The 15,160-nt window shown below is 42.4% G+C and overlaps 1 protein-coding gene across 3 annotated transcripts in view; it reads right to left on the bottom strand.

The window, feature by feature from the left end:
- Nucleotides 1–8,021, bottom strand: part of pld1a (phospholipase D1a) — a 28,666-nt gene extending 20,645 nt beyond the window's left edge. Inside the window, exon 1 of one of the 3 annotated variants that reach the window (XM_080836548.1) lies at nt 7,987–8,021. The gene's annotated coding sequence lies outside the window, so the exon portion shown is untranslated. Of the gene's footprint in view, nt 1–3,866; nt 3,992–7,986 lie in introns of those variants that run through there. The other 2 variants (XM_080836549.1, XM_080836547.1) reach the window with 2 other exon arrangements.
- Nucleotides 8,022–15,160: the final 7,139 nt, after the last annotated feature.

The following is a 15,160-nucleotide window of genomic DNA, read 5'->3' as shown; positions in this document are numbered from 1 at the left end:
TTTCGATGGACATTGCATGTTTTTGGAAAACAATGTCACCCTTGCGTTTAAAATAGCAGCAGGGTCACATAGCCACAATCATCAGCCAAGCAGCTGTATTTGTGCACAGGGACAGCCTTGCATGCATTCCACACGTAGTGTCCGTCATGTCACCCTGACAATGTTATCAATTGATACTACAGGCCTGCACAGCATGGGGGGAAAGCGTACTACTCATTTATGCATATGTATTCACTGTTTGTACATGGTTAAACCGCCATGAAAATAAGGAAAACTTGTATACACTACAAAGCTTCACTCACTACATAGACCAGCTCATGATCTAACACAAAACCTAATAAAATGTCACGCTATCTTCACTGCAGTGACAGTGAGGACTGCCGAGAGCTGTGCCAGCATGAAAAGACATGCAAAGAGTTCCAAAACCTCTAAGTCGCCATAGGCAGACAAAGAGTGTCAGTTACAGTCTCAGCCGTGTTGACTGCCATTCAAGGTGTCCTCACCCGATTCAAGATTGGGAGAGTCTGACGCTTACCTAATGCTGACCATCTTTCGTAGATAACTCAGTGACACAGGCCGCGGTGTGTGTGTTTTTCAGGCGCTTGTTGAGTGAAAAAGGGCCACATTGCAGTGAAGCCACGTCAGCATGGTGCCTGGCACCAGCATCCCCACATGCGGTACACACACTCATACACACAAACACACACACTTTAAAACGCTCTCCTGCTTCCACAGGAGAAAAAAACACTGAGTAGCAATAAAATATTTTATCAAGCCCAGTAATCTTTATTGCCAATTGCAAACAACCACCTTTTCTCACTGTTATAGGTATACAGTGCACCTATCAACAATGACAGGCTGTTCTGTATATTATACATTACATTTTACTACATTTCTTTCCATATACAAGCTGTACAGAGGAAGTGCAGTGAGCTGCTCCTTTACCAAAAGGTTATAATTGTTGTGGTGTAAAGAAGTGAGAGGTTGAATGCTTGTGTCACGACAAGACTCTCACCTTTCTGTCTTGATGAAAGGGTCCAATTGCCATTGTGCTTCAGCTACAGCAATTTACTCTCTAAAGTATGTCCACAACACCAAAATGAGTTAGCAACTATTCTAAGAAAAGGATGTATCCTTCTTTCTTCTATGCAAAAAGTACAGTGACCACCATAAAGAATAAACTTAAGAAATGGGAAAACTTGAGACTGAAGTTAAAAGAGGCTTAAGATTTCCTGGCATGTGAAAGACCCCAAACAAAACAGGAAAAAAAGGTGGATGGTTATTTTGGCTACAGATTTATCCATTATGTCACTCCAACACAACCAGTGGCCCGTTCCAGAAACCTCGGTCCAACATGTCTGAACTGGTAGAACGGTCTGTCTGAAGCCTCCCTTCCCCCATCTATCTACCTTGAGATCCACATCCACACCCCTATGTGCTCATGCTTTTCCAAAACATGTAGCAGTGAAAGCAAGTCACATTACAGGCATGGTCTCCGATGCTAGAGAATAAGGGAAGAGAAAGGGGCCACACGGAGCGGCTTTCGGTAATAGTTTTACGGTTTGGCATTGCTGTGGCTCCTGTTACTCCCAGTTTAGGGGCAGAAGGGAGAGGTTAACTACAGGTGGCCTGAGGGCCAGAGGGCTAATCCCCTGAAACTTCACCATCTCCTCACGTTGAGAATCACCATGTAATGTGCTGCAACAAAGCTAAAACTACCCCCTAATTCACATGCCCTGTGGGGCTGAGGGAAACATTCCTGCATGCAAATGAAATATACTTTGACCTGAATCTCTCAGGGAATGTAACCCTGACAGCAGCGATATGACAAGAGCAGTATATTTTTGGGAGCCCCATGCGCATAGGTCTTAAAAAAGAAACACACCTCCCCAAAGATGTATGAAGCCACCCACACTTAAGTCACGCCTGCCCATTCTCTTTGACTGTACAGTATGAGCCTACTACTCAAGATCATTTGTCATGTCTTCTGGCAAAGTCTGAGTTTCCTGTCAGACTATCAAACCAATGACAGCAACAAAAACAACCCACGCATTGAACTCACATTGCAGAATGAATAACATGGTGAATATTTTGACTATGATTCAGCAGCACCTTTGAAGCCAAGTCCAGGGTGTGAAAGCTATCAGAACCCCCCAACCCCCCCCCCCTCCTTCTCTCTGCAGTGGCAGTGGAGCCAGTATCAGCAGGGCTCAGCGTGAGAGAGGCCGAGCCAGGCCAGCAGTGCAGCCGCAGCGGGAGTCGCTGCTTCCTCTGTGCTCTGGGCCCGATGGAATATCAGCTCTCCGCTTCCTACGCACCAGTTCCTGTCCGCTGTCGTCACTGCCAACAGTGGGATAGGGCAGGGCAGTGTTCTGGGAGGACGGCCATTATTATGCAACAGGCCGGTGTGTCAGTGGTGCTGCAGAGGGAGGCTCCAGTGCCTTTACTCATTGTCAGATGAAGTAGGCTCAACCACAATAAGCCAGCCCTCATGTCAGGCAGTCATGGGAACGTTTCAAAGTAAGAAGACACTTGGCTACTGCATGTAGGCTCTTTCAGGATGGCCCCATAATTTCGACTGTTGATCTGTGGTTGAACAAAGCCAAGGACAGTGACACTGGAACTACTCAAATGAACCCCTTCTGTTTGTTCCCTTGGCGAATAGGGTCATAAAACTCATTCAGACCAGTGAAAATAACTGCCGATGACAGATGCACACTGTTCCCATCAGCTAATTAGTCTCAAATCTGGACTCTCCCAAACCGTGGGAACCGATTGTGGTGTGAAATATGACACACCAAACAACAAGTTCCATCATGCAGTAAACTTTCAGTAAACATTCAGACACATAATCACTCCAAAACCTAAAGGTCCTCTTTCAGGTCTCCAAAGTGTGAATAAAATTCACCCACAATACATATTGCTGATCTGATTCTAAACCCCACAAGCTTCGTGATCGATCAAAACAGAAGAGTTAAAAGCAAACAGATCTTAAACAGATCGTCCATGCCTGTGCCACAAGCACTAAGCGTTACTACATGGATCTTTGCCTACTATGACAGCACCGAATGAAAACCCTTCCAACAGGTGATGAATGATTGATGCCCTACTGACAAGACTCAATGAAACGGTACAAGTTCAGCCGAGACTGAGAGCCTGGGCAAACAAATTACGTATCACCTCGCTGGAACTATCAAACATTGCAGAGTATTCACTGTAGGAGTATTCTCCTTGTAATCCTTATGAAGGACTATTTTTGTATTGTTCCAAAGCTCACAGCTGGCAGCCAATCGATACACAAAGCTAGTGTGAAAAGAAAGTAAACACAACTAAACAAGTACAGTGAAAGAGAGCTGTCTGGAATTGCGCTGCGCCACAAGAACAGCTGTGATAACAGGAGAGGAGAGAGTAGGCGGCCAGTGTCAGGGAGTCCTGAGGAAAGCCTTGACTTTTCCACCCTGGCACATTCCGGCACTGGCATACAAGTGCCTTACACTGACGTGACACTGGGAGAACAAGAGAAAGACGTGCTGCCATCACAAGCGGCACGTTTCAAAGGAACATGTGCAGCCCTTCTCCTAGTATTTAAACATATACACATACACAATCACATATTTTGTCCACAAAGACACAAACACACACATACACACACACACACGGTCTCTCACGCACACACACACACAGTCTCTCGCACCAAAAGACACAAGCACAAATCAGCAAATATAGACCGCCAAATGCACGTCACGCCTTCAGCATGCTTCAGTCTAACTCTACCCCTCCCCTGAGGGCACAGCAATAGAAACTGACTGCAAATGTGGAGAAAGAAACACAAACACACAGCACAAGTAAAGAAAAACTTTAGCAACCTGCTGTGTGTGCAGACATGACCTCTTCATTGTCACCACTCTACGGTCCAGCTCTTACTTCATGCGGCAAGGAACAGCACAAACACACACACTCACATACACTTCTCCCGACTCTTCTCCCTTTGCTCAACTCCGCTCACAGACTGATCGGTGGAAAGATCACTCACAGGCCAGTGGCTCACAAGGGGAGGAGCCTGGGTGGCTGCTCCGGCCCTGTGCAGTCTGCACTCTCCACCAATCAGCTTTCACGGAAGGGCCTGGCCACTCCATAAAGTGTCAGCTGCTGAGACAGTGTGTGTGTGTGTGTGTGTGTGTGTGTGTGTGTGTGTGAGTGTGTGAGTGTGTGTGTGTGTGTGTGTGTGTGTGTGTGTGTGTGTGTGTGTGTGTGTGTGTGTGTGTGTGTGTGAGTGAGTGGGAAGGGGTACAATGGATCAGCAAACCTCCGAGGGACTGAATACACAGAAGTCTTTAGTCATAAAATGCAATAAACTCTTTATCTTTCTTCAATTTATAGACACAAAAGAGGAGGTCTGATGTCTTTTTTGGGAAATAAAGTAAACGCTGTTCTCCTACAAAACAAAAACAAAGAACAGGAATTTAACCGAGGGTCTAAAAGCAAACAGCTGCTCAAACAACACTTAGGTACTATTATGATGTGTGTGAACCAGTGTGCACAAAAAGGACATTAAACATTTCCTCCTTTATAATTTTGCATGTAAACAAAAGATGTGCTACGTAATTCACCACATTATTAATGCAGTCAAAGAGGTTAGCGGCATCACTACAAAATAGAGAGACTAGCATGCTCCATACTAAATATAATTGCTATCAGCGTTGAATATGCGTTTATATACTGTCCTTAGAAACCATGACAATAAATAGGGAAGTGATTTGTGAGTTGAAATCAACAGTGTTCAAAGGTTAAGTGATATCACTGGTCTCTGTTGACTTGGCTAATTGTCTTCACATCACTGGGACATGTAGTTTTCTTGAGGGGTAGAAAGGGAAGCAAACAACAAAGTGACTCACAGCCTATAACACATGAAAAGACTCAGTAGAGAAGAGACTATAGAGACCATAAATCATTCTGATTTTTCAATTTTACGCTGCACTCGGTGCAGCAATACCCCTCAACAGTGGCTACTGTGAAATTACCCCACTGGGGAATGTCTCCACAAAGCAGACTATGAGAGAATCGCAGCACTGCGCCTCTCCCACAGACCTCAAAAACATCTCACATCATAGTCCTCAGTTCACTGCAGCAGGAATTGGATGGAAGAGGGGAGACAGACAGAAAGAGAGCGGGAGAGAGAGAGAGATAGAGAGAGAGAGAGAGAGTGAGAAAGAGAGTGAGAGAGAGTGAGAGAGAGATCAGAAAGCAGCAGACAGACTGATATGAATACCATTGAGATTATACATTAGATATTTTAAATCTGATACAGAAAATATGCGTTGAAACCTTAGTGAACTTGTCTACCCTCAAGCAGTCAAACCTCCAGCCCCCACCCCTTATTTGAAATATACGTTCACGGTGTAGCCAACGGTACGGAAAATCAAGGTTATGCTAACAAGGAATACATGCCAGATCAGATAGAGAAAAAGTTAAGTTAGCTACAGTGGCATACACACACATACACACACAAACAGTCATGCACACACAAACACACACACACACACACACACACACACACACACACACACACACACACAAGCATACAGTACCACCACTTTATGAGTGAGAGGGAGTTATGGTTATATAATTACATAAAAATGTAGAACAATTAAGAATAATCTAAATATGAACTCTGCCCTGAAACCACAGCAAAATACGATATTGTCTTGTCGTTTAAAAATAGCCATGATTTCTCTCTTTGGGAACCAGCCTCCCCAATTCTATGGTAATTAAAGACTAATAGGTCAAAGATAACATGCAGTCTTAATGACAAGGTACACAGAACAAAGGACGTACGTATATTACTACACACAATACCATTGCTCACTTAAGCCTGGTTGGTAGCATCTCTGTTTGTGATGCGCTGACTGACACAGCTGACTTGTCACTCAAGATACTGACACGATACTGTCGTCATTTTCTTAGATGGTGACAAAGTCTCCTCACAGTTATCATGTACTCACACAGCCGATCATGGGCTCTTGCTCATAGCCTGATGTCTGATTTAATGGTGGAATTGACTAGAAAAGACATCAGTGTGGGCTTGACAGTGCTTCCCTGCATGCTGGCCAGCAAAATGATATAATCTATTTATCGACCTGCCCAATGAATTGAAAGAGCCAAATGATTATTGCTCTTGTTCTTACAAAAGGGCTAGGCTAAGTACTGTAGTTGACCTTTAGTGTTGAGATGCAATGGGTGCAACAACCCATGCCTGTAATGTTTACTGTGTAAATACACTTATCCATCTTCTCTCCACTCATCCACAGAGAGACAGAATGACAATTTTGTGAGTCTCGTCTATGAGGAAGTGATGTAAAATTTGTTATGCAGATATGATGCACACAGAGCAGGTTGTGTCCCCTATGATTGATATATAACACAACCAGTGCTACTAAAGACAAAAGAACCAAAATAGAAAGCATGATTTCACATAGGCTAATGTCACCAAAACAAGACTGGCACACAAATAAATGAACAATTGATACTTTGTCCTCTTGAAGGCCTTATTGTGGGGGGTAGGGAAAACACCCCAATAATGCTATACAGTGACACAGTGGTTAGAGACAACATTAGAGATAATACTCATACAGAGATAACTAAGCAAACACCCAAGGAAGAATCACCTAGCGATGTCAGAGACTCGAATTCTGACAAAAGTGAATCACAGCTTGTGAGACTACACTTCAGATCAGCAATGGTGCAATGTCTCCCTCTTCTGGGCCATTGTATTTCTGGCTTTTCAGAAAAACAGGATAAAAAAACTCCTAAAATAGTTTGTAAACAAATCTGAATCTGTTTCGATTGGCAATAGCTTCATGACGCAGACTACCAGCCACACGGCCCTATGGATAAAATTATTATTATTATTATATTTGTATGTGTGTGTGTGTGTGTGTGTGTGTGCATGTGTGCAGATCTGTATGTAATACTTGCCAATGCATGACCTGAAAGGGGGTAAGTGATGTGATTTTTAAGTACACGATCAACCTTTCAATAATCTTGTCAACCATCTCATCTTAAAGTACAATGACTTGTAATACAGATAATGGCGTCTGTGCCACTGCCACGGCACGCCTGGTATTGCACTATGCAACTTTGGGGTACTGGGCGCAAGACCTCTCACAAGATGTAGCCTAGTAATGCTTCATGGCACCACCTCAAGCAGCATCAACTACCTATCTGCTAGCTGTAAGAGGAGGCTAGTGCAGTATTAGTTTTCTCAGTATGGACATCGTGGCAGAGGCAATGGAACCAAGGAAAACTTTGACGGAGGATAGGGAAAAAGAGAGAGAGTAGCCGAGCAAGAGACCGGAAAAGAGTCAGTCTTTGACTAGCTTTTACTCGTTGACGAGGGCTAAAAGTTACAAAAAATGCAAGTCAGATGCCTTGCTGGGCTTCTATCTGTTGGACTAATCAGTCATAACTTACTAGCTGTCTTACTATGTCTTGTGTTCAGCTTGCTTGATGTTCGGCTGAGTTAGGAAAAGTTGTTGACTCAATAGTTTATCATCCTACACGTCCCTGCCGATGGTATTTATGAAAGAATCCGGTGAAGCCTGTAACCTTATTGGTGTTATCCCTCACGGAGATTCTGTAGTTTTTCCAGATGCCCAAAGTCGTGGATCTGTCCTGTCTCAGGCTAGCATCCAAATAAATAGGCTAAGCATGGAAAGATTTCAACCTTGAAAACCTTGTTTTGTGTGTAATACATTACACCGTCCAATGTACATTAAGCATGTCGCCAACAACATTTTATTAGGCTCCTCCACATTAAAACACTTAGAACTTACAGTGTGGGCTGAAACGGGAGCATTTGTAATTTTTTTTTTGTTGTTAATCTTTGGTTATGTTAGTGTTCATCTCCAATGTCACGATACATAAAAAGATGCAGTCTTACTGTGTGAAAACTGCGGTAGTGTGTGAAATCTTGTGATAGTACTCTACCTTGTAAGTCTACATGCTTCTTTGGCTTCTCTTTGCCTGTTCCATGTCCTTCAGCTTGTCAACAAATACACGTGTAGGCCTACACTTTCCATTAGAAGCGATTTGTATTTACGACAGTGGTGTAAAAGTCCGCTACACTCCGCAACTTTATAGGGAAAGCTCAGTAGCACAAGAAAAAATATCGCGTAAAGTGGCTTTAAGCAATAAAAACGAACTTTGAACTTGAGCTGTTTTCTTACAAGGAGTCTTGTATAGCTGTTAACATAAGCCCTTCAGTGTAATGCTTTTGTTGTGCTTACAATGAGCCAACAAACTTTCCCAATGTCATAAAATATGAAGAGTTTACAGACAGTAGCCTACTGACAAGCTTCATGTCAATGGTATCAATAAGAAGCTATACAAAAGTCGACATTTGACGGTAAACTGTAAACCTGAACAAGTTCAGAGTAGGCTACTTAAAACTTTTGATGTAACCGATTTCATTTACATTTATATTTTTTTATATATTTTTTTTAAATTATATTTATATTTATATCCAATCCAATCCACTTTATTTATATAGCACAGTTTAAACAAACACATGGGTTTCCAAAGTGCTGCACACAGAAAAAGAGATAAAATAAGTATAAAATAAGTAAAACACATGACCCACCCAACACTTCTACATCACATCAACACGCCATCTAGTGTCCAAAGGCCAAATAAAAAAGGTGCGTTTTTACCAAGGTTTTAAAAAGACACAGGGATGTAGTTTGTCTAATATGGAGTGGCAAAGTGTTCCACAATTTTGGGGCTGCTACCGCAAAGGCACGTTCTCCTCTGTGTTTTTGCCTGGTACGGGGTGTGGCCAGAAACAGCTGGTCAGCTGACCTAAGCGAACGGCTAGGAGTGTAGGGTTTGAGCAGCTCGGAGAGGTATGGTGGGGCAAGGCCATTTAAGGCTTTAAACGCAAATAAAAGTATTTTAAAATGAATCTTAAAACGTACAGGTAGTCAGTGCAATGAAGTCAGAATAGGTGTAATGTGGTCGTACTTTCTAGTGTTAGTCAAGAGACGAGCTGCTGCATTTTGAACTAATTGTAGGCGGGCAATGGAGGCCTCACTAATCCCCATGTAAAGTGCATTACAGTAGTCCAGCCGGGTGGTCACAAATGCATGGATCACTGTTTCAAAATGCTGTCTCTGAAGCATTGGTTTTATTTTTGCCAGCTGCCTTAGCTGGAAGAAGCTGGACTTCACCACAGCTTTTACCTGGGTGTCAAATTTTAGGTCAGTGTCTACCTTAACCCCCAGGTTATTTATGATTGGCCTACGGAACTGTTCCAGGTAGCCTAGGTCAACCAGGGGGGACACACCAGAGCCACTGAAAACCATAACCTCTGTCTTTTTTTCATTCAAATTTAAAAAGTTTAGGGACATCCAAGCTTTAATGTCTTCCAGGCAGTCTAATAAAGGCTTAATACTGTACGCTTCTGACTTTCTAAGAGGGACATAAATCTGGCTGTCATCAGCATAGCAATGAAAAGAAATACCATGCTTTATATATTTTTTTAAGTAAACTTAAAAATGATACATAGCCTACTGATTTATTTTTTGATCATTTTCATAATTTTTAAGTTCTCTGAACTTACATTATTCCAAAATCGTCCATATTTGTGTTTCGCTGGGTCTTTCACAAACTAGTTATTATGCCCTTACAAGTTTTTGAAAGGGTATCTCCCTTATGTTCCAACTTCATTCTGTAGAGAGAACTGTCCTTGGTCGACCGCCTTCAGGTGTACATTTACATTTGTGATTTAGCAGACGCTTTTATCCAAAGCGATTTACAAGGAATTTTGCATTTATAGATCATGAGCAGTTTAGGGGTTCACACTCATAAAAGAGGAGTGGGGAATCGAACTAGCAAAACGACTCCTCATCCTTTGCTGTCTCTGTCTCTCATCACAAGATCTCTGCAATGGTGTTCTCAACGACGTTGATGACGTCAGATACTAAAAAAATACGGGTTATCAGGCAATGTTTACTCAAACAAATACATTCCAATACAATTAAAACGTCTTAACTTGCTCAGAAAACTAATACATTTAAAGTTGGGTCAACTTAATACCAGGTTTTAAGTACTGAATACATAATGTTAATAAGTTAGTAGAACTGTTTGGGTTTACAGTGAATTATAAAGGTCACATATTTATTTATGGCTATTTACATGCGTCAGATGACCATCCCTCAACATAACACATCAATTTCCTGAACGAAGCAAACAAGCCATTGTTCTGTGTTAACAGGGATGTTACCCACGACCCATTGTTCTGTGTAAACAGGGATGTTACCCAGGACACCGGATCACCTTTATCATGCACATTTGTACCCTGAAAAGAAATTAAGAAAGAAAAAAAAAAAAAAAATAAACAGGATTACCTTGATCTGATCTTGGTCTGGTTTCGCTCCGTGATGGTCCTTACAGTTCAAGAGTTCCTAGTTTCTGAACTTATGTTAGCACTACACCAGACAATGATAATAGAGTGCAATAAAACATTTACAACCTTTTTCACCATGACTCACCTAGCAGTGGAGTCAATAAGTCTTTGGAACTCATTCGGAGTAGTGGCCTATTTGGAGTGGTGCTGTGTATACTAGAACTGGGATATTGTATGATAAAATGACTTGCCATAGTGTGCTGATAATCAGACTGAAAAGGTTCAGGGCCAAATAATTATCGCACATGAGATTCTGACCCTGCCTAAAAGGAATCGCATTGTGTCCACTGGTTGGTACATGAAGGCTAAACCCTTGCTATAAAGAACTCATGAACAAGACCAGACAGAATCCCTAAAAGATAAGTCCTACGGGAATAGAATGTCATAAGTGTCGGGCATCTTCTCGGGGATTGAACCCGAGCAACTAGGTTTGTGAACCAGTGTCTTAGCCAGGTGAGCTATTGAGAAGGCCCAGTTGCAGGATGTCGTTTTGAGCTTACTTTCTTTTTATTTTCAAAAACACAAAAGATTCCTCGACAGGAGAAACTACAAAAACGCAGAAAATCAAGAACAGGGCAAAAGGCCATAAACTAAATACTTAGAACTAATGTGCTTGAGAGCACTACAAAACAATGTGCTTAAGAGCACGACAAAATGGTGCTTGAGAGCACTTCTCTCAACCATGGGGAACAAAGACAATACAACGACCAGAGACAGAGCAGGGAAACTAGCCAGGTCTGATCACATCGCGTCTGTTCCGATAGAAACTCGCGATACGGTTACAATTGCCTCATGTAGCACTGGCCTAGATGTGATCTGATCGTTTTTCCACCGATGTCTGAGCCTTTCGAGAGAGGTGGTTTACACCGATCGTTCAGCTCAGAAAAGGGCGTGTCAAATCAGGCCGATGTGCCATGGGGGAGGCGGTGACAGGAGGCTAGAAAGTTAGAAGCTAGAAAGTTCTTGCCTGTTCTTGAAAGGAGACTGATCCAATAGGCTAGTAGGCCTACAATTTCAATCATTGTAATAAAACGCAATTTGGTACACCATTTTAATATGGTAATATAGCCTACTGTTTTTTGCAAAATGAAAGAAAGCATATTAAGGAAACGCCAACTCGAGCCTATTAATTCCGAAATGTCACCACATTGTAGGCTATATACTGTAACAACCCCAACACTTGCCTGCTTCCCTTGCAAATCAAAGTTTTCCGACTATTTCTCTTACCTTCTTTCTTAGCTGTTGATGTTACTGAGCTAGAAGTTTAACTTGTTCTCTCGCGCTGCCAATGCCCAATGTCACTTCTGAGTCAAATCACTCCATCATCTCTTTGAAATTCCTTATTCCACGAGTGGTAGGCTACAATGACTGGCTGTTATAAAATATAACTAATAGCCTAACGAAAAAAAATAACCCAGGCAGTTTCATCTACGAGACGTTAAGGCTTCTTTCAATACTGACAGCTGACTCATAGCTTGCAGGTTTGCGGCGCTGCAAGGAGACGCGACATTTGAGAGATCGTCACTTAATTTAAACCTTTTTTGCTTCCGTTAGTGTGTGTGTGTGTGTGTGTGTGTGTTAGAGATGCGCGGTTGGCGGTTGCACCCGCGGACTCCGCGGTTAAACCGCGGATCGGGCGGGTGACGTGACAAAAAATTATATTTTAATTAAATTCGGGCGGCTGGCGGTTTACCCAACGAAATTCAAAATATCTACACGTTGTTAAATGTCGTTACCTACATCCAAGCACATTTTTAAATAATCAAATTTTCATCAGGCAGTAAATTGGCCTAGTTCCGTGTATGCATACAAAGCAAACAAAGGAAGCAAAAAAGTTCAAATTAAGTGATGACCCCTATCATGTCGCGTCTCTTTGCAACGCCGCAAACCTGCAAGCTATGAGTCAGCTGTCAGTATTGGAAGAAGCCTTAACGTGTCGTAGATGAAACTGCCTGGGTTATTTTGTTTCGTTAGGCTATTAGTTATATTTTAAAACAGCATTGTAGCCTATACCACTCGTGGAATAAGGAATTTCAAAGAGCTGATGGAGTGATTTGACTCAGAAGTGACATTGGGCATTGGCAGCGCGAGATGTTCAGAACAACTTAAACTTCTAGCTCAGTAACTTCTAGCTCAGTAACATCACCAGCTAAGAAAGAAGGTAAGAAAAATTGTCGGAAAACTTTGATTTGCAAGGCAAGCAGGCAAGTGTTGGGGTTGCTACAGTATAAAGCCTACAATGCGGTGAAATTTCGGAATTAGGCTAACAGACTCTGCGTTTCCTTCTAAACTAAAAAACAAGGCTATATTAGCATATTAAAATGGTGTACCAAATTGCGTTTTATTACAATGATAAAAAAGTGTAGGCCTACTAGCCTATGGTAAGGTCAGGTTTGCCGATGTGCTTGGCTATTTTAAAGTTTCTCCCTGTGCATCGATCGGAGACAGACGTCACTTCACTGATAATATTCTGGGGATAGGCTACAACATAGCCAAAAGGCTTTCATACTAGGGGCTTTATCCTTTAAATATCTTTGAGGCATTGGATCAGTCTCATTTCAAGAACTTTCTAGCCTCGCGTCAGCAGCGGCCTATACCTAAAAACAACAGGCGGATGGCGGGCGGGTGCGGTTTTGAAAATTGGTCAAAAAAATTGGTGCGGATGGATAGCGGACGGATCATGCGTTTTGTGATGCGGTTGCGGATGAAATAATAGCCCATCCGCGCATCTCTAGTGTGTGTGTGTGTGTGTGTGACAGAGACAGAGAGGACTCAGTGAAACATCGGAAAACACCGTGTCTCGTAAGCCTTAAGCTATCAATCACCCCACAATGAAATTTGCCATTACAGTCGCGACAAACTTCTTGGCATTGTGGTGCGCCCAAAACGCAAGCTATAAACGTAGCCATCCTAATGTAACCAAACTATACCTCTGCTGATATGCCTAACCTTCGTTCTATTTAGAATTTGTCTTAGCACTATGCAGGAATAAAATAGCATCTACAGTGTCAGGATTCAGGCGAGAGCGCCTGGCTTCTATAACGCGCCCTGCTGCACTGAAGGAGCACTCACTCGCAGCAAGTCTTGTTGCTGGAACGCATAGAATTCGTTTTGCAAGGTGCTGTAGTCGTGGGAACGACTGGCCTTGTTTCTCCCAAAAGGAAAGTAGATTTTCCTCTGCTGATCCCGCGTCTATATGGAAGTTTGTAGAGAGATTGCGGGGGAGTAAAATGCTCCGCTGCCGAAGTAGATTACATGTTTTTAACCTCGGGGTTAATTCCCTTTCCTTTACGTCTGCTGCTGGCTAGAAAATACAGACAGCCAGAAAGGTTAACAAATGGAATGAAATAGCTACACATTACACACGCTATGTTTTAATAAAACCCACGTTACTCACATACTGGTTAACACTGTTTGTTACAGCACATAAATGTTTGTCGCTACATCCAAACTATGCGTCACCGTTGTCCCTCCCTGTATGCTCCAGCCGCACCATTTTACTTGCAATGTGAATCATTTAAATTAAATATGCTTATTGGCATTTGTTGCACCTTAATTATTTTCTACAAACATTATATGCTATGTATGGTGTAGTAGACTGAGACTCTATTCACTACTGCACAAAAACTAGACACGTTTCCAAAACTAGACGTTTGCAATGAAAACAACTTTCGCCAATATCTCCGTAAGGGAGATGAGTTATGTCAAATTTCCTGGGATCAAAGAAGACGTATTCATGTGCAAACTAAAAATCACGTCTCAGGATTGCTGCGCATGCAAGTTATTCCGGGTGTATCAACTGTACCCATGTCTCAACTGTACTACTACCACTGTCATATAATTATGAGTTCAGTAAAAGACGGAGCAAACACAGTTTTCTACCGTTGTTGAAACACATCCACGCGTAGATTCGTTTTTTTTTCCGTCTGAGAGTGGTTATTCAAAGAAATATTAAGAACTATATGCTGATAGAAAGAAGGGAACTTTAAGCCACTACACTGCCTGTGCACGATGCGGCTCCACGTTGAAGTTGTTAGTAAACAAACCAGGTAGGCGCACATCTCCGTCGTCTCTGCGCATGCCCGAGGCAAGGTAATCGGATCACATTTTGCACATGTAGACACGCAACGACAAGAGCCGATTCCCTTAAAAATGTTCACACCTACACGCGAATACGATACGATAAACTGATCGGATCACATTGACACTTGTATATGGGCCTATAGTCTCACTGACTTCAGGTCAAATATTGGACATTTTTGGGGCCGATTAATGCCGATTAATGTTCTTCCAGCCACCCACTATTATATTCAGCTATTATTACAGAACCCCTTTTCTTAACATGTTCTTAAAATACCAGGAGAGCTTCATAATCAAACAGTTTGATGCTAGTTCCACTCCTCACAGTATGACTGACATCAGTGTCATCTTCACTGTAGGCCTATCCCTCGCCATTTGTGCTAGGGAGTGATGAACAGCTTGCGGAATAACCACAAAACAGGACCTGTACTGTCAGTAAGAAAGGGTTCAGGAAAATACGGTGAACTTTGTACATCAGGAGTTGGCAAGCGTGTAGGCCTACATCGGGTTCTTACATGCCAATTCAATGACAAATATGTTCTTGAAACTGCATGAGAGTTGCTCACAACGATCGCCGCTAGGTGAAGCTAGAATACTATTCTACGTTGTTGGATAGAG

Source organism: Sprattus sprattus (assembly GCF_963457725.1).
Source record: "Sprattus sprattus genome assembly, chromosome: 4".
Taxonomy (NCBI): domain Eukaryota; kingdom Metazoa; phylum Chordata; class Actinopteri; order Clupeiformes; family Clupeidae; genus Sprattus; species Sprattus sprattus.
Note: the sequence above shows the minus strand (reverse complement) of the source record. Positions and strands in the feature narration are given on the sequence as shown.